The sequence below is a fragment of the Ambystoma mexicanum genome, chromosome 6q (assembly GCF_040938575.1).
Source record: "Ambystoma mexicanum isolate Mex_15411 chromosome 6q, UKY_AmexF1_1, whole genome shotgun sequence".
NCBI lineage: Eukaryota > Metazoa > Chordata > Amphibia > Caudata > Ambystomatidae > Ambystoma > Ambystoma mexicanum.
Window position 1 is genome coordinate 1,642,935,388 of NC_090937.1, and position 26,351 is coordinate 1,642,961,738.

Below are 26,351 nucleotides of genomic sequence, written 5' to 3' on the forward strand. Positions count from 1 at the left end.
CCACAACCCCCAGAGAACATACATCTGATAAAATCCTCACTGTAGAGAAAATGTAGAGAAAATGTTGCAAGTTCTATCATTTGCATTCAAAATTGTTGAAATTTCTCTCGCTAAGGTACTCTTGTATAAATGTGTGTTGCCGTGCGCTCAGCCCTTATATGTACATATTAAATGCATGCACCTCCATCCCGCCAGATGGTCTTGACATTTGCCATCCTTGCGATCAGGTCTCCCATCATGCTTCTCATATGCTGGTACGAGTTGCAGAGCACCGGCCATATTACTCGGTTAATTTGCCTCCAGGATCTGGCCTTCCCCCAGTTCCACCCCTGCTCTTTTCATAGTCCCTATTGTTCTCAGCATTACTGCACTCTAATTTCAGTTGGTGGTGCCGCGGTTCTGCTGACCGGGCCGCTTTATAATTGGCACATTTTGATGAGCAACATTCTTCAGTGGAGGGCTTTCCCCCCCCTCCCGCCTTAGTTGATCATTGGGGTGGCATTCTAAAAGGGCTTCCCTATAATACCGACCCACTTGTGTAGTGCAAGTTTTCTTTACTCCTATGTTCATTTGATGTCTGTATATCACCTTTCACACCCTGAACATATTGTCCACTTTTGCTGCCCAGGCAAAGAACAAAGCTAGTGTCCCCTTTCCAGATATCGATAAGGGGTATAGCTGGAATTTAAGACCTCCGGAATGTCGGAAGTATGCAGCATGAATATATCCTGGCTGATAGGGCAGTACGGCAGAATGTCCTCAGCTTGTGGGGAAGCACTATCAGCATAGTCTTCCTCGTTGTTCACTGCACGGTTTTCCGCAGCTAATTTTTAAAGTACCTGGGATGCCAGCCAGCGCTCCTCTCACTGCATTTTGAAAGACCTCAGCCACAGAGGAGACCCCAAAGCTGAGCCTTGTGTAGCGGTAAAGACCCTGGTGTTTAGTAAAGGTTGTGATATAGCGCCAAACTCCGGATGCAGGACTAGCTGATGGGTCCAATTTGGAGATGAACATGGCTCCCTGCAGGTCTGCGACGATATTGCCAATAGGGGTGTTAAATGTCTCTCTTGCTTAATGTCTTTATTGGGGAGATACAAATCGACACAGATGCGCACTTACTCTGGTTGCTTTGGTTTGCGAGCCACCACAATGAAGGAAACCCATTGGGGCCTTCCACCGGTTCAATTATGTCCAACTGCACAAGATTGTCAAGTTCTTTCTCCACCAGTTCCCTTAGGTGGAATAGGTTGCATCGACTCATCAATGTGTAGCCGGATGGGTTCACCTTTTAGTTTACCAATCCCCTCAAATACATCTGCTAGCATCTGGACATGCTCCTGATATACCCTAAAAGTGAAACTCACTATCTCCAGGGCGTCTACAGCAGCACTGCTCAATAGCGTGTCCTCACTGACCACAATGACAAGAAATGTTGGCTATATCTTCTTTCCTTCATGTCTGACTTCTGACACAAACATCTCTTCTATCGGCAGGGGCGACTTTCCACCACAAGTGAATATTCGCACATTGGAATTGTCCAGTGTTTTGGGCCCACCCAGTGTGACCTAGTGTTACTGAGCCATCACATTGACTGATGCCCCCGTTTCAATCAGAACAGGGACTTCGGTCCCATTGACACTCACAGCACATCTAGGCTGGCGTTGATTTCCTGTACACTTGATATGAAGAATACGTCTTCTTCGTCATAGTCTTCAGCCAGCTATTCCATTTGGTCTGCCAAGGGTTCGACATGTGCCACTGTGGAGGTTTGTCTTAGGCTAGGCGGACGCAGTCTAGCTAGGCCTCGAGGTGGTGTAGCTGGCAGGGGAGCTCGACATAACCTTGCAAAATGATTGGCAATGCCATGCCTACTGCATTTATGTCCCTTCGCTGGGTAGTCGGCGGAATGCTGCAAATCATATCCGCACTGCGGGTACGATGGCAGGGTTTCTGGGTTTTTCTGCTTCGTAGGCCACGTTGTATTCTTGATGGGCCTCCACGCTTGTTGTCTACCAATGGCACATGCTCTTGCTAGATGAATAGCCCGGTATTAGATATTGACAAGCAACCTCCTCTTCATTGTTCCATGCACATGAGAGGGTCAAATGTCTTGGGCTGCCATGAAACGCGTCTAATGATTCATCCTCCTTTTGTTTTGTTGAGCACATTACAAACCGTTCATAATCAAGATTCACCATTGGGGTGACGTATTCACTCAGCACAGCTTTGGCATCTGCATATGAATTGTCTGCAGGACGCAATGTTTTAAAAATATTATACAGCGCGGTTCCAGCAGTATATAATAGTGTTGACCTCATGGAATGGTCGTTGACTTCACCTAGCGCATCAAAGTACATTTCAAGTCACTCTAACCGCGAAGTCCATCTAGGGCCCAAACTGGATGGGGCATTGGAAACATTATTAGGGGTGCTAGAGAACCCTAATGTCTGGCTGCTGGAGCTGAAATTGGGGGTACTCCCATGATGTCAACCATCATTTGGCACTTAACTAACCCTTCCTCATAATGTGACAGAGCTGAGACATGAATTGAACTCCTCCTGAGGGCCCAAGCACTCCATTGAGGAGTCGCAACTCAGGAGGACTGGGGTGTGTGTTGAATCCGGTGGAGTCATCACCAAAACAGGGGAAACCTTGTCACCTACCTATGCACCAACCTTCCACCTTTGGTCTGCCTTGCCAATCTGTTGAAATAACCTTTTTCAATTCCACTTGTCAACCAACCAGACCTGACTTGCCATTACAATCCTTAAAGAATGCTTATCCGAATATGTCAAACATCAACAATGAACTTCTGTTCCCAGAATTCTCAAAATACTGAAACGAGGAAGAGCGATCGAGCAATGTGGAGCCAAAGAAACTACCAGCTCATTGAGCGCTCTAATATTTTCCAGCAAACACCTGTACTTGGGAAATGTAAGCATCCTGAGCAGAGAGTCAGGCACAGCTGCTATGGCAAATTGTGAGAGAGAGCTGCACCCCGCTGTGAAGAACAGAGAATAGAAAGGCTGGAAGCAGCGTGGTGGAGCCAACTGGATTACCGACGGAGAAGAAGGAAGATGCTGCACCAGAACATGCTGCGGGAACGCCAGGAGCTGGTGAAGAACTCCTTGGCATGCAGGCATGTCGAGTGAAAGCCACGGGAGTCAAGCAAAGGCAACTGCGAGAAGGAAGCAGACAGGAAACCTTTATCGGCTGACCGCAAGAGAGTCCTGCAACACCAACGAAAGCCAGTGAGTCCACCCAGAAGCAGCAGGCACACTGTGCTTATCGGTGAGCACGCTGAGTGCAAACAAGTGTGAATAACTTAATGGAGAGAAATGAAAAGAACTGACATTTTATAAAAAGGGAGAATGCAGTTACAAGCAAACCCTTTTCTAATGTGCGAGTGCACAGAGTGCAAGTCTATTAGAAACAAAGAGAGGATAATATATCAGGAGGATACATTATCCAATGCAATATATAAGCAACCTTCGGAGCGGGCAAAGAACCTGAATAGCTGAAGGCCTGGCAGGAGAGTATACCAGGCAGTCACAAGTGTGTGAATAACAGAAGCCCTGGCAGGAAAGTATACCAGGCAATCTCAAGTAGGTGAATCCGAAGCCCTGGTAGGAGAGTATACCAGGCAATGAAGTGTGTGAATCAGAAGTCCAATCTGTGTTAAACAAGGGAGAAGGGTCAACATCACCTGATAAAGCGATTTACCAGGTGTCCTGATAGAAACCAAGATTACAAAGCCAGACATTGTTGTGTGCATGTCTTGTAGTGGCTGTCAGAGGCCTACGGAACTGTTACATATAAAACCTCGAGAGTACAGAAGAATCCAGGGGAAGGGAATTCCCTTATCCTTGAATATTTTGTTGGAACCATTTATTCTTCTTTTATGAACACTTTCCAAAACCATCCATGGTTTAAGACCTTTTCCCTTTCCACCTTGGTGTTAGCTATTAGTGTGAGGGTCAGAATAGAGCTTTGGACATGGGACACATTTTGTTTGAACATTCCGACACAGACAAATCTAGTTTTTGGTTTAAGTAGGGCAGGGTTGTCCAACTCCAAGCCTGGAAGGCCGGGTCCATGTCGGATTTTCAGGATACCCCAATTAATATTCATGAGATACATTTGCATATACTGATTCTAAATGTATGCAAATGTGTTCTCATTTATATTGATGAGAGACATCCTGAAAGCCAGGTTTCTGGCCCTCGATGCCTGGATTTGGGAACCCAGAGGTTCTTCTTAGGACAGGGTCAGAGAGGCATTTTCCAAACCCTCTTATTTTCATTAAAAGTCCTTAACCACAATCATGGCTGAACTGTGTCAGAGTTTCATTCCTGACTCCTCACATATGGTGTTAGAGGTAGGATCAGGCTCAGTTGACACAAACTGTGGGACCCTGAGATTTGAGAAACTTGGCAACAATAAATCAATCAATAGCTACAGAACATTCCATTGGGTTTGAATGATCTAGTAGCAGGAGAGAGTTGCAATAACCCAGAGACTGAGTATTAATATTAACTGATTTTGCCCTCCTGCCCCCACCCGGAACTTACATTAGACTCACCTGTAAATCAGTACTTGCCTGGCGATATGGTTTAGACGTCCTAGCAGCAGTCATAGACCCTGATTAAAGAGGCGACATCAAAGTTTTGGTACAAATCAGCAGGAAGGAGGCATATCAAGCAAAGGCAGGTGAAGATATAGCCCAGCGGGTTCTGGAGAGAGCTTTCAGGACTCATAAATGAGAGTCAGATACAAGTTTGCCATGCTTTTGGTTAAAGACTTTTATTACAACAAAAGGGGTTGGGAAAAGGCCTCTCTGACCCTGCTCTAAACTAAGGCTCTGTCTGTGTCAGGATGTCAAACCAAACTGTCCTGTGTCCAATGTTCTATTTTGACCGTCACACTTCAAACTTACCTCTAAGGTGGAGAAGGGAGTTGTCTTTAACCTTGATTGGTTTGGGGAAAGAAATGTCATAAAGGAAGGATAGATTTAAACAAATGTTCTTGGTTGCAGAGGGTAGGTCCCTTCCCCTGGATTATTTTTTACTCCTTGAGATTTTCATACACCATAGTGCTTTGATGCCTCGTTTGGCCACGTATAACACTTGCCTAACAACTGTTTAACTTCACAATTTTGGATTCTTTCCAGAATAGTTCTTTGTCCCTATCCTGGCCAAATACAATAATTGCACAAAACACTGTCTACACAGTTTCTTTCAAGAACAACTTTGGGCAGAGATGTCATTTAGGGGTCACAACTGTGACTGCGACCCCTGAGGTCTCCCTTGCTACCTCTGTGGTCTCCCTTGCTAGCCCTAAACATTTTTTTTAATTGAGGCTCCTGGGCTGTGGCCAGGGGCATGTGGCTCTTTGGGCCAGCAGCATATGGATTTTTCAAGATAGCTCAGTGGGTTGAGTGCTCGCTGCTGCAATGTGCGTGTAATCTGCAGGTTTCAGGTTCAGCCCCCGGCGAGGTCAACTCCTGCTGAGGTAAATGAGTATCAACACAGGTTGGGTGATATTGTATGTATATTTGTTCTATATGACGTGCTTAAGCGCAAGTGCTATATAATAAAACATCATTATCGTTTGGTCTTGGGCGTCTGCTTGCATTCACAGTAATTTGGTAAATGGGTCTATACGCGCTGATATTAATGATACATATGATGATCCATTGTTGTATGAAATGTATATTACTTTACAGTGATATCGTAACCATATTTTAGTAGTGTACTTAGAAACAATTCTAGGTGATGCCACTTCCTGTTTTGTCAAGGGGTGAAAGGTCGTGTTCCATCACTTCCCGTGATGTCACTTCAGGGTGGGGTCAAATGACATCACTTTCTGTGATTTCATCAGAGGTCGAGGGTCATGTGATGTCACTTCCGCCACCTCTGGCATTTTGATGAAATGACATCCCCGTCTTTGTTTGTTTATTTATTTCTATAGCGCATCAAACCCAGAGGTATCTGGGTGCATGACAGTAGCTTGAAATAATACAATTCGGTCGTAAACAGTTACAGTAATACAAATCAGGCAAATCAACATTACAATCCGTAGGGAGGTACATAAGAGGCAAGACAACATTTACAGGTAAAGTAGGTTGGAAGTTTGGGGCTAAGTTACACAAGGATGAAACCATGAGATGAGGAAGAATGACAGTAATACAGTGAGAGGCCTAATGAGGTATATATATCTAGTTTTCATAGTTATTCCTTCATTGTAGGCCAGGTAATGCCTTTTTTCTTAAAGTTGGTGAAGGACTGGGTTGTTTTAAGGTGTAGTGGGAGGGTGTTCCAGAGCTTAGCAGCCATGACTGGGAAGATGCTCCCCCCTGGATTTTTTAGTTTATACCTTGGGACTACCAGACTGGAGGTTTAGGCCGATCTCGTGACCCGTGTATAAGGTCTGATGGTGAATGTATCAGTTAGGTAGGAACGGGGGATTTGAAAGTGAAGGACATGGTTTTCAGCTGAATCTTTTCTTTGACGGTCAGCCATTTGTGCTGTCTTCTGATTTCTGAGATGTGTTCTCTCCTGGAAATGTTCAAGGCAGTCCTCAGTGCATTATTTTGCATGATTTTAAGTTTATTGAGAAAGAAGTTAGGTGCGCCTAGGTATAGTCGATTACAATAGTCCAACTTGGACAGGATGAGGGCTCTAGCTAGAGTAAGACAGCTTTCCGTGGAGAGCAGTGGTTTAGAGGGCCTTATCAGTTTACCCGTATAGGCTGTGGCTGAGGCCGTAGCGTTAACCTGTTTGTGTAGATTTAAGGTGGAGTCTAGGTAGAAACCTAATGTTGTCACCTCTTTTGCCACCGGGATAGTAGTACCGTCTATGTTAAATGAGGTATAGTCTACGTTGAGTTTCTTCAAGTTAGTTGGGGAGCCTAGAAGCAACAGTTCAGTTTTGTCATCATTCAGGCAGAGGCCGTGGGTGGCCATCCATGGCTGAATGATTAATAAATGTTATTCACTAGCCTTGTGTTGCTGTCATAGTTGCCCGTTACGAGTAGGAGGCTCTGAGTGTCATCAGCATAGTTGGTATAAGTGAAAAGAGACTTAGTTGAAGAAATTGTACATAATGGGAGACACACAAGACCCTTGTGGTACTCCGCAAGAGATGGGAATTAGGTCCGCTGCTGCCGACAGTGAGAAGACTCTCATGGTCCTGTTTAAGAAGGTTTCTACCCAGGTGATTGCTTTTGGATTTAAGTGAGCTGCAGCGGTGAGATGATTGTAGAGTACACTGTGGTCAACCAGGTCAAACGCTGATCCACCAGTAGTAATAATGCAATTTTTCCCATTATCTTTGAGGTCGTCAATCTAGCTTTTTAAGTCAATTAGTGCTGTTTTGGTACCATGTTGAGGTCTAAAGCCAGACTGCTGAGTCGCTAGGATCTGGTTAGCCTCTAAATAATCCTGGATTTACACGTATGCAACCCTATCCAAGTTAATTGCTAGTCTAGACCAAAGTCTTTTGTTTCTAACTGTGGTAGGGCAAGGTAGTCTACTGGCAGTAGACTGGATGTGTTGGTCCTTGGGATGCCCGGTAGTTAGTGGTGCCGGTAAATTAATGTCCATCAATGGGACTTTGTTTAGATTTTTAGGTGTTAGCTCTAACTTGGGTAAGAATTTGGTGGGTCTTATTAAAGCGTCCAATTGTAAAATGAGAGCGATTAGTTTTGTTCATGGTTAGGCTAGGGTAGTATACAGTAGTATACAATCGTTAGCGATGGGTAGACCTGGAAGGAGATCAGGAATAAGCCTAATGGCAGAAACAATAGTGGTAACGGGTTGTACATGTTGGGTATAGACGAATATTACAAAGGTCGATCGAATGTCTGGTCAGCTTCAAGGACAGTACAATGTGTGAGGCATAGATCATACTAGTGGTTACTCAATCGGTGTGAGAGTCAATGAGCATTTTGTGAACTGTAAGTGGTCCAGATATCTCTAGTTAAACAGTATTGAGACAATACATCTCACTATCTACCGGGTGGTATGCAGCATATGCCGAGCCTTGTTACGGCGATTAGGAGTTACACAGTAGAGGCTACAATAAAATGACAAAGGCTCCCTAAGTATGGGCATGAAACAGCAGGCAATAAAGCAGAACATGGTCAGGTATATTGCAGCATATAATGGGCATAGCAAATGAGTACCAAATACACCCCGATATTTAATAAATTAAATAACTGCAAAGTGCTATTGTTCTGTGTCCTCGCCAATGAGCTATCCTCCCAGCTTTGATTCAGCCCCGTCTTTTGAAACTGATATTGCTGAAGTGTCAAAGGATCATGGACTATTGCCACCTTCTGGTAGAAGATGGAATTGACTGCCTAGTCAAAACACAACAAAAGCAATCTTTCTTTTTCCTCTGCCTCTTCTGGGTACAAATGGAGTGTGTGACAATGCAAACATTTCAAAACATTCCCCACGTGACTGAATGGCAGAATAATCTAGATCAATCAATCTGGAAAAAAAGACTTCAACAATGGGCTCATGTTTTTGAAGTCTGATATGCCACACCACCAATACACACGTACAGTGAATGCATTTGAAAGGGTTTTAGGATATGAAGCCCACGTGATCCACCTCTTAATGCTATAGCCAGACATGCTTTGCAAAGAAAATGCGTTTTTTCTTTTTCTATTTTCCATAGGCAAGCACTCTGTATGAAAAAACCTGAGAGTGTCACTACCCTGCCAGCAAATGAGAGCTTCAAACTATGTTTCAATTACCCGGCCATTGTGAAGCTGGTACTATGAGCGTGTGTATTATTCAAATCAGCAGAGAATGTGCTGCTGTTGTGCAAACAAATGTCAATTGCTGACACAATGATTACAAAGCACCATCTCATTCAGGTGTATTTAGAAGTACTTACACGCTGCCACTTGTGTTTAAATATCGTGCTCACACAATGCATGAGTAAGAACCTTCCCGTGTGCTCCCAATTCCCCATGCAAAATCTATTACATTATTTTCGCACAACATTGTAACTTTGCCCACATAAACCAACCATTCGGCAAATTGCTGTAAAAACACGGTCAGAATGCCCTATGCAAACAGCAACGTGAAGAAGCAAAACAGATAAATCCAAACGCTTGCAATTTTCCCTTCCCTTCCAACACGTGGTGCTCCATCGTGTGCCACGAAAGACAGTAATGCGTGCCGAGCCAAGTGCCAGAGGACAAAGAAAGACACCTCCCACACTCAGAAAGGCCATAAACCCTCTTCCACCAAAGCTTTGGCGTGAGCCCGCGGGTTGGCTCTGGACCGTCTCAAGGCAAAGTATACATACACAGACGCTGCAATCAAACCCGCAGCACAGGCAAAGAAACAATGCAAAAGAAAAACCTGTGCATGCCCCTTGACCGAATACAATATGGGTATTGTGGGTCATACACCCATAGCCCTTGCGCTAAACAAAGTACATGTGTGCTGCATGATCTTTTAGAGTGTGGAGACCTTTACGTAAACAATGAAGATGAAGTTGGCATTGTCTGAAAAATAGCATTGAACAAGGGAAAGTTACTGGTGCCGGCCTATGATAACAAACATTGAAATATTGTCAGAAATACTGTTTATAAAGTTAGAGTGTTGCCTTTGAACGGTTTTGGAGATGACTTGACATTTCGCAATATGACTTTGTAGGCGTTTGTTATTTTGTCCCTGTTTAGAGTTTGGTGTTATGCAAAAAAACATGGAATTTGAAAAGCAGTATATAAAATCTGCAGATTAGGATTCCATGGTAAATGGAGGCCCCGATGGGGAAAACTCATTGCAGATAAGACTGAATGAAACATTACAGCACATAGTTACCAGCCTCCATTTTGGAGGCAACAGAGAATATGGCATAGTGGAACCAGCAGTGCTTAATTCATGGGGGTGTTTGCCAGGGCCCAGCCCGAGCACTTATTTCTGCGCTGAAGCCCTTATTTTCTCATATTCAGTCTGATTATGATGTGTTGCCTACCTATGCACGCAATTAAACAATAAAATCAAATCTGTGTTTACACTGGAAAAAACTGTTATCCGCATTTTTTTAAAGGGGTGACCGGGAAAACATTGCCAAACCCCGATTGTGAACATTTTTGAAAACACTGGAAAAACACGACCCGGAAGTAAAAAAAAATAAACCCCTAAAACAGGAAACCCTACAAATACCGTTACAACTTCTTTGAACCAGAGGTCAGAGCTAGAGGTATGACTGCAGGAATTACAGCAAAGTTACAGTCAGAATATCCTATTTCAAAGCATTCAGACACTCGGTACATATTGGAGACAAGTTGGCAAACTCCATAGGTGTGGACGGAAGTGCACTACGTTTTGGCTATGCCGATACAATCATAGTCCGGTCTTTGGGCCTTTCTTGGTAACATGCAACATCGCCACAGATGCACAGTGGTCACAAAAAATGATAAGTCAGGTCGCCCTTCCCCACGTTTTCTAGCACGGACAAGGCGGAGCAGAGCACAGTCTTGGGCTTTTCCAACACGTGGCTACAGTTCCTTTTCCCTATATCAGGACCTCCAGTGTCCACGGGCTCCTCCAGCCCGGAAAACTTAGGAAAAAAAACGCAGCTAGTGCTTATTTTTTTAAAAAAAATAAATAGCACTTACTGAGATTCAGCTGCAGCTTTCCTGCTCTGGTCTCCGGTCCCTGTCCTCCGCCTACAGCACTAATGAAGGGAAAGCCACCCAGCGGTAGCCTTTGTTTACTACAGCTGGCTGGCTTTTCATTCATTAGTGCCGCAAAAGCAAAAGCCAGCGCAGGAGGGCCTCCATTTCACAAAATGGATGCGCCTATGTGCTTGCTTTTGCGAATTTTGAGCTTGAATAGCTCAAAATTTTACATAGGAAGTTTTAAAACGGAGAATGCTAGTATTTTTTTTTATGTTGCCTATCTATTTTTTAAATAACATTTTTTACTAGACCATCCCTTTAAAGCAGTGCAGATGACACTAGGAAAATTCTAAACCTTAATAAAACATCATCTAATGGTTATTTGCAGAGTATCTTGGATCGATCTGTCGACTAAGTGTAGTAGTATTGATTATATTAATGCTCAAACAGTACCTCAACTAACTGCGCCATATTTTACATCATTCCCAAATTCTTACATAAGGAATGAATACTTAAGGCTGAAGTTTGATATAGTGAATACCAGGGACGTCATTTCACCAAAATGCCAGTGGTAGAGACATCACATGAACCTTGACCTCTGATGACATCACAGGAAGTGATGTCATTTGACCGCACCCTCCGAGTGACATCATAAGCGTCTAACACCCATGTTTCCTGGTGCTCTCATTTTAGCCAGATATAAGAACAAAGGCACAGAAGGAGGCGTGATTTGTCCACTATCACAGATTTGGGGAATGTCATTTTCCAGATTCGATGTGGTCCTATATGTAAAACATCCATAATGCAATACCTGTAAATCGAAATCTCTAACGCAGGCTAGAGCTAGTGTATGGAACATTTATAGATCAATGGACACAGAAGTATTCATTGAGCCTCATACGGAGTATGGTGGAGCAGCAAAATGCGGTGGTAATGCCACTCCTCCCAGTTTGGGAGAAATTCAGAGGGCCAAATCAGGAGTCGGGCGTTGCAGTAAAAATGTGGCAGTAATAGCGTTGCTACCGCATTACCCAATCTCGAGTTGGGGGAAAGTTGGCGGATTTACTTCCAGCTCTGAGCTGAAGGTGCATGCACCAACTTACCACCCATTTTTTGATAACATTAGCACAGCGCCATTACTGCCACAGTAATTGTGCTGAAAACGCCCCATAGAATTCTGCCCAATAGCTGGCACTCCTCCGAAACAAGCTGCCCATTGTTCAGAGCATCCAGCCGTAATTACACTCTGCATACGTTGGCTACTATGTCGCACAGCGGCCTCCAGCAGCAACACAAGGCTGTGCCTTAACAGTGGCACCTGTGTACCCTTTTTATAAACACACTTGATTGGGGAGCGACTTTCAAAAAGCAAGCCTGTCTGTTATGGGCCAATGAGGGCCGGCAACCCTCCTTCATTAGCACATGACACAGACACAGGAGCCAGTGAGTTTGTAATTGGTGCAAGGGAAGCCGTGCTCCACTTTTATTGGGACTGTCTCATGCTGTCCTCCCCGTCACCAACAAGTGACACCACACGAGCCCTAGGAAGGGCTTGAAGTCACAACATCCCATGCCAAGGGTAAAATATTAAAGCAACAACATGAAACGACATTAAGTACCGTTTAAGCATGTACATTACAAATGATTCCGTTACCTACTGTAAAGAGCCAAGAATAGGACAGGGACACAAGGGGTTCATGGTTTTGATCAAAGGCAGAGGTTGGAAAATATCTCTCTGGGGTGTTTCCCTCCCTAAAACCAAAACAGAGGCTCTGTCAATGTTAAAATGTTCAAAGCAAACCTTTCCCATGTCAGAAGTACTGTTCGGGCCCTCACTCTCTAAAAATCAACTCTGGTGAAAAGGGAACATTTCTATAGCCTTCAATGGTGTACAAATGTTCAAAAATGAAAATGCGCATCTTCAACACAAACGTTCCAGACCTTCCTCTTTGCTTCTGCTTTCTCTCCCCCTCTCCCCTACTGAATTCCTGGCTAAAACTGCACTGGCTACATGGCCACCCTTTGTGACCTTGGGCCCAACCCCTGCCATTTGCACACCTTCACTGCCTCCCTGGCAACCCCGCTGTCACAACCGCGGGCGACTGGCGTGTGTGGAGGAGGTGGAAACAAGGACACCATTAGACTGTGCCGCCACGTTTCCTTGTCAACGTGGTTGACGGTCTACTTTTTCTTCCAACATGGCCGCCGCCGAGTGCATTTACCATTCGGCACTCGGCGGCTCGGCGCGTTGCAACTGTTTTTTTTCTTCGTTGTGTGCGCTCCGTTTTGTATTTCTCCCGGCAGTGTTTTTTCCGCCCGCTTATTCCAGCTCGCTTTCTCTCTCCCTCTGCTTCCTTGCTTCGCCCCCTTCCAACCTTCGCATCAGCCTTCTCTCGCTTTGCCTGTGCATTCTTTTTCTTTCTCATCTCCCGTTACCATTACTCTTGGATTTCTCACCTGCCCTTGTTTTTTGACTACTTACGTGGTCTCTTCTGCCAGACTTCCTCCAGGAGAGACGTTTTCAGTGCCGCTTCATCCTGAGGGCCTTCCATCCCACATTGGTACTTTCAGTTGCCAGTTCAGCATCTTCAGCCGTGTCTACTCCTACCATCCCAGCCAATTCATCAACAGTTATTCCGGCTATCTTCAGTTTTCTCCAACGAACCGAGGGGTTTTTTGTGCCCAAAGGCTTTTTGCCCTTGCAACATTACTGGCTGTCACGGAGGGGAGACACTGTGGATCTCTTGATCCAGAGTCACGGTGGCTTCCTTTTGAGGCAGACCCTATCTGCTCAAGAAAAAGAAGCCCTACGCTCGACACACCCGAAGGAAGAAGTTGGACTATTCAACCTCATCAGGTGAGGAGGAGGAGGGGGAATCAGGATATCTCTGTTATTTAAGTGAAGAGGAAGATATTGCTGACCCATTAGCCAATCCTATTGATCAGTCTGATAGTCCTGATACCTGCACTTGGGGACTGTATTCTTTATCCCTACAGTTCCCCACCAGCACTTATTTCTGCTCTTACCATGCACTTGCCACCATCCTGCCGTTTATTTATCTTATTTATTCTACTATCCCATGTACTGCACTTTCCCCTCTCAAATGTACTCCACTTTCCCCTCTCCCTTCACCCTCGCACATTTTCCTTTCCCCCTTCCCACGCACTTGCACAATCTGAATGACACCTGGCCTAGTAAGATTGTTGTCTGTCTTCCCTCTGTTCCCCCTTCCTTGCCTCATCGCGCCTTGGAACACTTGTGTATAGGCGTGTTATAAATGCCATATCATATCATATCCTTCCTTAGCAACTCTTGGGGCAGCCTCTCTGATGTTAGTTTCATTGATTCCTTGGCCCTTCCTTGATTGGCTGCCCTGTTCCTTTGGTCTCCTGCTCTCTAGCATTATTCAGCTGCCTTGGCCATTACTATTCTGCACATCGCATTCCTGTACTGCATTCTGGACATGTGGATCCTGAGTGGCCTTCCCTGGCAGTGCTCTGGACTGTCCTTGGGCTACTTTAATCAGAGAAGTGTTGTCCCGTGGCGTACCTGTGCACTAGGGTAGCGTTGGGTGGTTTCCCTTGTCACATTGTCTTCAGGTGGCTTCTTTACGGCAGATTGGCTTCCTCATCGCTACACCACCAAAGGAAAGCAAATAAGCACTGCCAGCGCGATGCTTTGCATGATTCTGGTACACAAAACAACTTGACTGTTACTCTTTATTTTGTTACCTGTGTACTCAACTGCCAGGTTTTATCTCTCCTTTCTAATATGTTCCAATAGTCTTTGGCTTGTCCTGATATATCCTTATCTGGATTTCCTTGGGTAATGTATTTTACACATTGTTTAACTTGATGATGCCTGGTATGCTTTCCTGCCAGGGCTACCTTGTATGAACGCACTTGCAACAGTCTTGTATTCTCTACAGCCAGAACCTTTGTACATGCAAATACTTTAACTTGCATTTGCATGGTATACTCTCCTGCCAGGGCTATTATTATATGTATTCTTGCACTTCTTAATCTGCCTGGTATACTCTGCTGGCAGGGCTTTTCTCATGTGTACTATGTGTATACTCACAAAATCGACAGTCCATTATATTTGTTTGGTCTTCCCGTGAATCCGCCTGGTATACTATCCTGCCAGGGTTATCCTCACAGGTGTACTACATACAATCACAAACCTGACAGTCTCTTATGCTTATTCCATTTGGTCTTTTGATAAGGTATTCATTTACTTGTTCTTCCTCATGTATTTCATTTAAGATTATTCAGTTTTGACTGTGTTGGCTATAGGCCCTGGTGTCGCTGCTTCTCTTGGTTGCGCTCACTGGTTTTGTTGGCATGCTTTGCATCTTTGCCTGCGAGCCTGCGGCAGCCCTATGGAACGCCGCTCCCTCTCTCTGTTTCTGCTGGTTTTCAGCTTCTCTGTGTCTCATGGCACCCGCTCGCCTATTCTGTGTCTTCCCGGGCTTACGTGAAGTAGAGGTTGCTTCATAGTACTGGTGAACTCCCAGAAGCCTTGTATCATTTTCTAACGTCCTCGTTGTGTACTATCTTCTTCAATATGCTCCCTGCTTCTGTGTTGGTGATCCCGGTTAGCTCCACAGACTCCCTTCCCGCACCACAGTGTCTCGGACTGCACAGAGAAAAGCAGCATTCCTCAGCCAGAGTTCACTTGACAGCTGCTTCGCCGGATTAAATTTCACAGCCTCATGTGTGTTGCTCCAACCACTACAGCGCAGCGTGTGCTCTTAACTTTCTGTGATCCTCATTACTCGGTCCATCGTTTTTGTCCCAGTATTGGACTTATGGTAATGGTAGTCTATTTCTGATAACTTGTATTCAAAGTCTGGAAGAGTGTTTTCAATGATATTAAAGGGCAAGTCATTTCTTGATGCCTTATATATGGAGTTTGGTAAGGTGTTTTCAGGATCCTTCGTAGGTGTGATAGGGGAGGTATGACAACATGCCATCAAGGCATACGGAATGGCGGGGTATCCTCAAAAGAAGAAGGTGGATACCATGTCTCGTCCAATGATGTCATGACTCCCTCCCCAGGGCTGCCTTCCCCCATATGATCTTCCTTCATATAGTCGCCCCCAGGGTCAGGATCCTGTAGCAGTTTCCGTCCCCTGGCCACATGGGGAGAGTCCTCCACCGGGAATGGAGCGATGACACCACTGGATTATATAACACTCTCATTGGGCAGTTGATCATAGGGTTGGCAAACACATCATCACAAGGGAACCTTTATCACACAAGGGAGGTGGGAACTCTCTCCCACCCCCCATCGAACAACACTCTGATCCGCTACTGGATCCACTTTAAGCATGCACACCATTTGCGGGATCTCAGCTTCACATAGCCCTAATTACTTGGACTACTTTAAGCACGTCAATAACGTGCACGCTCACAGCATCAAATGTACAGATTTACTGAGTCTTCTCTGAACGTTTAGGGCAATGCAGGACAACAGCTTAACATCACACGTCATTTGCCCTCATTACAACCCAGGCGTTAATGGGTTAACGGCGCCGTAAAAGGTGGCGGCACCGTTAAACCCTTAACGCCTGATTACGAGGTCCCTTTGCGGGTTGGAGACTTTAACGCCTGCTTTTTGCAGGCGTTAAAAACCAAACCGCAAAGGGACCTTGGTGCTAAGCACGGTGCCGCAATTTGCGGCACCGTACTTAGCGCCTTCCCCATTCCCATTGAGCCCTATGGGGCAAAAATGGGAATGGGGAAGGGCCATGGCGGCATGGGGAATTACCGCCCCGCCAACCTCGGAATGGGGCGGTAATTCCCCATTCCGCCATGGCGGAGTGGGTAAGTTACCGGCATGGACCATGGTGCTATTAGCACCATGGTCCAACGCCAGGGTCGTAATGAGGGCCATTGTCTGTAGGGAGCATGGGGCATGACTGGCTCCTGACACACGCCAGGGCAACCTGGCCGCAAGGATTGGCACAGTCATGGGGTTGGGTGACCACACACTTGGGCAATGGCAGGATAGTGGAGCATGCATTTGCTAAGTCGGCAAAGCCGCACCCAGGGAAACCAGGTGTCACGTTGGCTGCAGTACTGCTGGTGGGACAGGCAGTGGCGAGACACTGGTGACAGGAGACATCATTACACGGTAGGCGGTAAGGGTTTACCGGTACTAGTAAGGGCACCGGTACCGGTAAACCCTTACCGCCTTACTACGAGTTCCCTTTGAGGGACCCGACCTTAACGGCTGGTTTTACCAGCCGTTAAAGTAGGGTGCCGCAAAGGGACCTTGGTGCTAATTACGGTACCGCAGTTTGCGGTACCGTAATTAGCGCCTTCCCCATTCCCATTATGCCCTATGGGGGCAAAAATGGGAATGGGAAAGGGCCTTGGTGAATGGGGAATTACCGCCCCCGCTCACCTTGGAGTAGTGCGATAATTCCGCCATCCACCAAGGCGGACACAGTAAAATACCGGCGGCAACCATGGCGCTAATAGCCATGGTTGCCGCCTACCGTGTAATGAGGCCCCTCTGCACTGCACTACCTAAGCGCTCCAGCAGCCAGGAGTTACTTCACTTAACACGGCAGCTCACCGCTTCCATTCTCCCCCCAGCAGGAGGTCTTTCATTGTTTTCAGTGCAGGAGCGACAGAGGATGCTCTGCTCCTTCTTTTCCGCAGTGAGGAGCGCCACAGGTTCAAATGTGCACTGCCACTTCATCAGTGAGGCAGAGGGCGTCCTGCTTCTTCTTTGCTCCCCAAGTGGGAGATAATGGCCCTCATTACAACTCAGGCGTTAAGGGTTTAACATCGCCGTCCGCGCCGTTAACCCTTAACGCCTGATTACAAGTGTCCCTTTTGCGGGTTGGTGTTTAACGCCTGCTTTTAGCAGGCGTTAAAAATCCAACCGCAAAGGGACTTTGGAGCTAATTACGGCACCGTAATTTTTACGGCACCGTAATTTACGGTGCCGTAATTAGCGCCTTCCCCATTCCCATTATGTCCTATGGGGGCAAAAATGGGAATGGGGAAGGGCAAATGGTGAATGGGGAATTACCGCCCCACTCACCTTGGAATGGGGCGGTAATTCCTCCATCCACCATGGCGGAATCGTAACCTTAGCGGCATGGACCATGGTGCTAATAGCACCATGGTCCTCCGCCAAGGTTGTAATGAGGGCCAATCTGTTTACGGCGGTGTCCGGCCAGGCTGCACCACAGGCCGCCTCTTCGCTCCCAGGCAACACTGCACGAGTCCTAGGAGGGTCTGAAGTCGCAACACCGTCCAATTACATTATTCTATTATTTTCACTTCCCAGTTCCCGCAAATGCCCCTGATCCCCTCCTATCACCCACCCCAATATAGATCCTGAATGTCTAGTCTATAACTACCTGCCACCAGTTCCGCTGCCACAACCTCACAGCGCACAAAGCGTGCACCTGAACAAAACACAAAAAAGAGAGGGTGGTGGATCTCAGTTTAATCTCTCGCACTCCGTATTGCAAACATGCCAACATTATCCATTCCATTCCGGAGGCTCTAGTCCTAATTTTAACTTTGCATTATTGGAGTTGTAGTGCTGGGTTTATAATGGTGGAATCCAGGACTACAAGTCCCAGAATGCAAACGTAAACTTGGTCAGGGCTAGTATCTCCCGAGTGGACTGGGTAATGCTGTCATTGGTTTGCCATGGCAATAGATACGTCTTCTCTCTGTCCTTCTTTCAGGCTCCTTTCCAGGGCCTCCTATGAGGGGCTGCATAAATACAGCTCTGTTACCAGAGCTACCTGTGTGGTGTCCGAGCGTGCAATGTGAAGTGCAGCCTCCGCTCGGAGAACGTGATAGTAATGAGTATCTTTCCTGAGCATGCAGAAGTGATGCTGTCTGTCCTGGGCACGTGGTCGCGATTAGTGTCTCTCCCGAGCATTTGATGGTGATCAGCGTCTTTTCCGCGCATGCGCAGTTTATTTTGAGCAGCACAGAGCTTCTTGACTGGGGCTGGTTTGGAGAGGACGTGTGAGGCATTGGCCCCTGTCTCTGGGCCCCTGTCTCTGGGCCCCTGTTTCTGTCTCTCAGCTGCAGCTCAAGCCTCGAGAATTACAAGTGTAGGAAGCAGCATAAACTAGAAAGACCTTCCATTCCAGGAAGATTTGAGATGGTGAGTGTTGGGCAGGGCTTTAAGTGGGGTAAGAAATCGAGAGGGGGTGGGGGCTCTTTGGGAGCGTGGCTTGTGGGGTGGGCAAGGCCTAAAAACACACAAACCCTAGGAAGGTATGCAAATATATAAATGCATATAAGCATTTATATATTTGTATGCACTCTTAGTATGGTTTATGTACTATGCAAGCCATCTTTTATAAACATAGAAATATGTAACATATTTCTGTGTTTATAAAAGATGGCTTGAAAAGTACACAATTCAACTAATCTTTTATAAAGCTTTGCTGACGGACAAAGCCAGAGGCGTCTTTTTCCGTTGGCAAAGCTTTATAAAAGATGGCTTGAATTGTGTACTTTTCAAGCCATCTTTTATAAACACAGAAATCAGCACAGAGTCCCCAGGTTCACTGAGGGTCAAACACGCCTCAGCGACCTGGGGAAACAAAGGGACAATAAATTCCTCTGGTGACCCCTCACGTGAGGGGTCACCTGAGGAATTTACAGTGACTGACAGAATTGCCAGCCAGTCACAGCAACGCTGTGGCTGGCTGGCACTTCTGTCAGCTTGCCTGACTTACTGGCAGGCGCAACTCCAGTTGAAGCTGCGGCCGCAGCGGCATAATGTGTCCCGCCAATGTTGTGGTAGGAACGGAGGCCCTGGGAGGGCCCTGGCTCAATCCCAGGGCCTGGCCCACTTAAAGCATGGGTGTTGGGCCTATTCTCTGTTCCAATGCTCCGGTCATCCTTGTGACAACTGAATCATGACTCCAGGTTTGTCCTATCAATAAAATAACCCCACAAAAACCACCAGTCCGCAAATCTGTCAGGAGACACTCAAGCAGGGGAAGCTGAGAGAAAAGGTTATTTACTAAAGTGATGACTATTGCACATGCAAAGCGAGCCTTTTCTCTCCATAGAATGGCTTTAATTAGGTCTGCTTCTGCCAATGACAGAGCTTTGACCTCCTATGACCTCCTAAAGTATGCAGATTTCGTAGCCCAGAGTGTAGCCCTGCTGCCACAGCTCCCAAAAAAGGCTTAAGTACTATGGAGTAGTCAGACACACATGTTATTTTTGGGGCTGGCTTAAATTTCTGAAAATAAATCATGCACTGATATAACAAGCGTTTACAATTGGGTTAATTGTTAGTCCAGATAATTATGGTGCCCTATCACGACATATATTAATTACCGATTTTTCACTTTGTCAAGAAAGTCGCTGCTAGCGAAAAAATGTTCTCAGAACACTTTTGCCCAAGATCACAGGGTACTCCAGTGCAATCTTATCACTTCTGAATACCTATTAAATGGTAGATCCAAAGTACAGTGCATTGCACACATTAGTTGAGTGATGCAACTAAGATGAAGTGCTTGACTTTGAAACTACTCACTAATCACAACTAAGGCCCTGATTCATGGATTATTTGCGCCGAAAAAAATGGGATATGTGCGCCATTCTGACCGCAAATCCCCATTTGTTAAACAGGGATTTGCGGGCAGAATGGCGCACAAATCCCGTTTCTTTTCGGCGCAAATAATCCATGAATCAGGGCCTCACTGTCACCTACACTGGGCAAATCCTATCTAAGCTATTAAACACTATTATAAAAGGGAATTGTGCTTGTTTCTATTCCGCGTGGAATTGTACTCAATGTGGTGGGTTCACAGTGGGTTTTGTCCTTTTAGTGGGGTGGGAGAAGCTAGGCAAATTATGCACATTTAAGAGCGGGCCATGGGAGTGTGAGCAACACATAAGTGTCCCTTGAGCCGACTGTCAAAACGTACTCACCACATGCAATTAATCGCTCGTATTGTCAATTATAAGAGCACTGAACCAACATTACATTTCCATTTTTGTTGGACTGATGAGGCTCTCGTTTCTTCAGTAAACGACCAGAAGTGTTCACCGACACTGAGAGCCCGATCATGACGCCCAGCAAATGTGCCTTATAATCCAACATTCCCACATGTTAATGTTAATGTTAAAGGACATTTGTACCGTGCACTATCACCACCGGAGTGGTCCCCTGGTGCTCTGGTGGCTCTGAAAGAGGGGGGGAGGTTGGGTTAGTGGGAGGAAGCAGGAAAAGTGCAAGAAGGCAGTGATGTGCTGTTGGCGGCCTCAGCCCGGTGGGTATGTTGGCTGGGCTTGGGGTGTTTGCGGCAAGTAGCCTTTGTGTACTGTTGTGCGAGTCTATGTGCCTTTTTTGTTTTGTTGTTGCAGTGTAGTGAAGCTTGTGCGGTTTGTTGTGCTGTAGGTTTTGGTTGTGTTGGTTTGGAATGTGAGAGGTGTATGGAGAGTGGAAATTGTTAGTGGATTTGGTTAATTGGCATCTTTATCCTGAATTGAAGCGCTGGGCTTGTGTAGTCTCCCCTGATGCGCCTGTCCTGATCTGGGTCCCTCTGACATTCAAGGTTCCTTACTCCTCTAGTCCCCGCCTCTATCGGGCTCTCTCATAGCCCCACCTGCTCTCCCTTCATACTCCTGTGGCCAGTGCACCTGCCAATGTCAACAAGTCAGATTGTGTGCTAGTTTCCAATATCCTGGCAATTCCACAACACTGTGGTACCTGGTGGTAACTAAGGGGCGGGTGGGGTAGCTGATTCGGTCCCCGTGCGTGTCGCCTGATTCCAGTCTATCTGGTGTCACCCGTCCAGGTGCCGAGGGAGCTTCCCCGTTATTTCTAGGGCTGTCCATGTCCTTTCCAGTTTAGTCATCCTTTTGTCTGTTTCGGCTTTCAGTTTGGGTCAGTGGTGTTGAAGAGCCAGGTTTTTAGTGATTTCCTGAATTGTAGGTGATCTTATGTGTTTCTTATTTCTTTTGGGATGTTGTTCCAAGTTTTTGCGGCTTAGTGGTAGAAGGAGGTGTCTCCAAGTTTTTTCTTCAGGTATGGTTTCATTTCCAGGCAGACTTGGTTGCTTGATCGGAGGGATATTGTAGGTTTGTAGATTATTTTCTTTGGTAGGAATTCTGCTCCTTGTCCACTGATTGCCCTGTGCGTTATGCACATTGTTTTGAAGGTGACGCGATGTCTACCTGGGAGCCAGTGTAGTGTTTTTAGGGCTGGGGTGATGCGGTCTCTTCTGGATAGTTTGAGGAGTAGTCTTGCTGCTGCATTTTGGATCCGTTGCAGTTTCTTCAGGAGGTGTTCTGGTATTCCGAGGTAGAGGCTGTTTGCATAGTCGATTATTGACATGATTAGGGCGACGATAGTGAGTGTTTTGTGCGTGAAGGAGAGGAAAGGTAGAATTCTTCTTGTCGTGTGGAGGAGGAAAAGACATGTCTTCACTGTTGCATTTATTTGTGGTTCTAAGGTTAGGGTGTGGTCCATTAGGACTCCTAGATTTTTTACTACCTTCGATGGTGTTGGTGCATTTCCCATTTCCGTAGGCCACGGGATGGTGGTTTTGTTCTTTTGATCTTTGGATACGATCATGATTTCTGTCTTTTCTGGGTTGATTTTCAGGTTGTTGGCACTCATCCAGATGAAGACTTCTTTCAGGCAGTCGATTAGGGTTGAATGATCGGCATCAGTGTCTTTGATTTTGTAGACGATTTGAGTATCATCTGCATAGTTGTAGCATGTAATGTTGTATTTTTTGAAGATTCTGATGACCAGAGTCTGGTAGATGTTGAAATATAGTGGAGATAGTGAGGATCCTTGTGGCACTCCACAGTCGTTAACTCGTGGAGTGGATTTGAATGGTTTAATACATACGGTTTCTGTTCTTTCTGCTAGGAATGATTTGGTCCAGAGTAGGGCTGTGTCTGTTATGCCTATGTCTTCTAGTCTTTTGGTCAGGGTGTCGTGGTTCACTGTGTCAAAGGCTGCAGAGAGGTTGAGCAGAATAAGGGCTGAGGTAGTGTTTGAGTCTGCGTTAGGTTTGAGGTCGTCCCAGATGGATAGGAGTGCTGTTTCCGTTCCTCTTGGTGGTCTGAAACCTACTTGAGCTTGGTCCAGCAGGTGGTGTTTTTCTACGTGTTCTTGGGTTAGTTTATATACGTAGGTTTCTAGAAGTTTTGCCGGGTAGGGGATGTTAGAGATCAGTCTCTAGTTGGAGAGGTCATCTACGTCGCCACTTGTGTTTTTCAAGAGTGGCTTGATATATGATGATTTGAAGATCCTCGGTACAGTCCCTGTTGCTAGTGATAGATTTAGAAGGTTTCTGTAGTGTTCTGCTGGCGTTCCTTGTGCGAGGATTGATTTGTAGATGTTTGGGGGACATGGGTCCATGGGTGATCCAGCTTTCTTGCTTCGTTTTACCAGCATAGCGATACCTCTGCTGATATTTCAGGAAAGCTTTGGAGTTTGTGCTGTAGTTCCGTGTTGAGTTTGTTAGGTTGTATGCTGTGGTTGGTTGGTCTCTTTTGTATGGTTTGTCGGATGTCATTGATTTTTTTTTCCAGTGGTCTGCCAGGTCGTTGCATAGTTTTTCTGAGGGGGTTGGGGTGTTATCGCATCCTGGTGGGTTTCTTATTTCTTTAATGATGCTAAAAATGTCTTTTTGTGTGTTGGCGGCATTGGTGATTCTGTCATCGTAATGTCTTCTCTTCGCCTTTTGAATTTCCTTCTTGTATGTGCGGATTTGTTTTTGGAACAGTGTTTTTTTTTGGGTTGTATTCTTTCCTCCATTCTAGTTCCATCTTTTTGTTTTCCTTTTTCGTGGCGCTTAATAGTGGGGTGAACCTTTTTGCCATTGCTCTTTTCTTTGATGGGGTGAACGGTTTTTCTGGGGCGATCATGTCTATTGTATCTGCAATCCAATCGCGTAGTATCTCTGCGTTCCCGTCTAGGTCAGCTAACTCTATTTCTGTGGTTGAGGGTTTGGTTAATTCCAGTTGTTCGAATAGGTTGCTTTCTTTGATGTGTTTCCAGTTTCTCTTTGTGGTGGTTGCGAGTTTCGGGGCTTGGATGTAGACTTGAGTAGGCAGAGTGATCACGAATGGGATGATGAGGTGGTCGCTCCATAGTATTTGTATTGGTGGTGCCTTAGTGATGAGTTTTTCCTTGGCGAAAATTGCTTCGAGGGTGTGTCCTACCGAGTGTGTTGCCCCTTTGACTAGTTGTCGTAGTTTCATGGTGTTGAGTTGTTCAATCAGTGAGTTTTGGGAGTTGGCGTGGTTGTCTTCAAACCGGATGTTGAAGTCCCCCAAGATGATCAGGTGTTCGTGGTTGATGGCTAAGTTGGTGATGGCTTCTATGAATTTGTCGACGAATGTTGCATCATATGTCGGGGGTCTGTACACCAGGATGAATGTGATGTTGGTTTTTGGGTTAGCCGTTAGGTGTACTACCATGGTTTAGCAGTTGAGGATGTTGAGTGGTTCGTCAGTTTTTATTTTCAGGTGTTTGTTGAATGCTATTGCGATGCCTCCTCCTTTTTTGTTTTTCCTGTTTATTTGCAGGCATTTGAAGTTGGTTGGAAGGCAGCTTTGGAGTGTGATTTTGTAGTTGTCATCCAGCCATGTTTCTGTGATGAAGATGATGTCAATGCCGATGTCGTCGAGAAGGTCGAAGATCTCTGTTGAGTGTTTTGACATGGATCTTGTGTTTATTAGATTGCAATGAAGTTTGGAGGTGTTTGGTTTGGGCTTTCCTGTTGAGGTCGCCTTCTGATCGGTGTTGAGGTTTCCTTCCCGGTCGATCTCTTGTTGAGCTGTGGGTTTCGGGGTGTCAGCGTCTTCGAAGAGTTTTTCTAGGTTCTGTCTTGGGTTATTTTTGTTTTCATAGTGTTCATCTTCCAGAAGTTGTGGTTGTTGATTGGAAGTTCCTTTTGCTTTGGTGATGTAGGGAGTTATCGCGTGGGTCGTGTGCTTGTTGTTTTTTGTGTTGTTCATCCTTCTTCTACTTGCTTGTGTTCGGTTGTTTGATGTTGCTGTTTCTAACGTTGGGTTGGTTTGGTGTGGTTACCAGTTGTCAGCGAGGTATGGAGTTAGGTAGAGGGATTTGTCCCTTCTCTTAGTGTTGGTTCGATTTGTGTTCCTTTCTGTGGGCGTGCAATCTATTGTTGTCGTTCTAATTTGCTGTTCTGGAGTGTTTGTTCTTTCTTCTCTTCGTCTTTTCCTTGGAATGGGTTATTTGCGCGGCATTATAGTCTTGAGAGTTGTTTAGTCTTTTGTTTGCTAAAGTCAAGTTGGTCCTGCTTTGGTCTTGATGTCATGTGGTGTAGTAGTGGGTGTGAAAGCTGTCCGCTACTAGTTTGGGCTCTATCTGTCAGTGGTTTTCCATCTGATGTTTGTGACTCGCGCAGTCCCTGTCCTTAGGGGGGATGAGGAGGTGGTTAAGGGTTGTTTATTAGGGTGCTGTTGGTGGCTCTCTTTAGTGTCCGTCTCCCTGAGCGCGGTTCACTGCGGATAGCTAGCTATGTGGGTTTGGTGGGTATGTGCTAGTTGAAGAGTGGCTTGGAGGGGCGCAGGTTGGACTTGCGCCTTGTGGTGCGTGAGCCCCTGATCAGAGTGATACTCCACAGTAATTCACTGGTGGATTCTGTTTCACTTGAGAGTGATTTGGTCAGCTTAATCTGATACACCTGTATAGTGGGAGAAAGGCCTATCAATGCAATCTGAGTGACACAAAAAGAGATTTGGGCACAGAGGCCCTGCTAAATTTGAGAGACCTGTACAGTGGGAGGGAGGCCCAGCAGTGTGATCTAAATATCATATAGTGCAATTGGGGACAGAACCCCAGCTAAACTAGAGACACCTGTATAGGGGGGGAGAGGCCTAGCAGTGCAATCTAAATGACAGAAAAAGGGATTTGGGCACCGAGGCCCTGTTAATTTTGAGATACGTGTATAGTGTGAGAGAGGCCTATCAATGCAATCTCAATATCGAACAATGCAATTGGGGACAGAACACAGGCTAAATTGGAGGCACCTGTATAGTGGGGGAGAGGGCTAGCAGTGCAATCTAAATATCATACAATGCAGTGTGAAGTCCTATCAATGCAGTTTGACACAGTGCAATTGGTGAAAAAACCCTAGCTAAATTAGAGACACCTGTATAGTGGGATAGAGGCCTGTCAATGCAGTCTAAATATCGTGCTATGAAGTTGGGGACAGAACCCCAGCTAAATTAGAGGCTTCTGTACAGTGCGAGAGAGGCCTGGCAGTGCAATTTATATATCATACAATGCAATTTGGGCACCGTGGCCCTGCTAAATTTGAGCTATCTTTATAGTGGGAGAGAGGCCTTGTAGTGCAATCTAAATATCGTACAATGCAGCTGGGAACAGAACCCCAGCTAAATTAGAGAGACCTGTATAGTGGGAGAGAGGCCCAGCAATGCAATATAAATGACACAAAAAGAGATTTGGGCACAGAGGCCCTGCTAGATCTGAGATACCTGTATAGTGGGAGAGAGGCCCAGCAATGCAACCCAAATATCATACAATGCAGTGTGCAGTCCTATCAATGCAGTTTAACACAGTGCAATTGGTGAAAGAACCCCAGCTAAATTAGAGACACCTGTATAGTGGGGCGAGGCCTAGCAGTGCAATCTAAATGACACAAAAAGGGATTTGGGCACAGAGGCCCTGCTAGATCTGAGAGACA

At 45.9% G+C, this 26,351-nt stretch overlaps 1 protein-coding gene across 2 annotated transcripts in view; it reads left to right on the top strand.

The window, feature by feature from the left end:
- The window catches only part of LOC138516958 (zinc finger protein 84-like), a 184,093-nt gene that overhangs the window by 57,853 nt on the left and 99,889 nt on the right, over positions 1-26,351 (top strand). The window contains exon 1 of one of the 2 annotated variants that reach the window (XM_069632433.1): positions 18,621-18,796. The exons of the other annotated variant lie outside the window; for it this stretch is intronic. The gene's annotated coding sequence lies outside the window, so the exon portion shown is untranslated. Of the gene's footprint in view, positions 1-18,620; positions 18,797-26,351 lie in introns of those variants that run through there. 2 annotated transcript variants of the gene reach the window in all.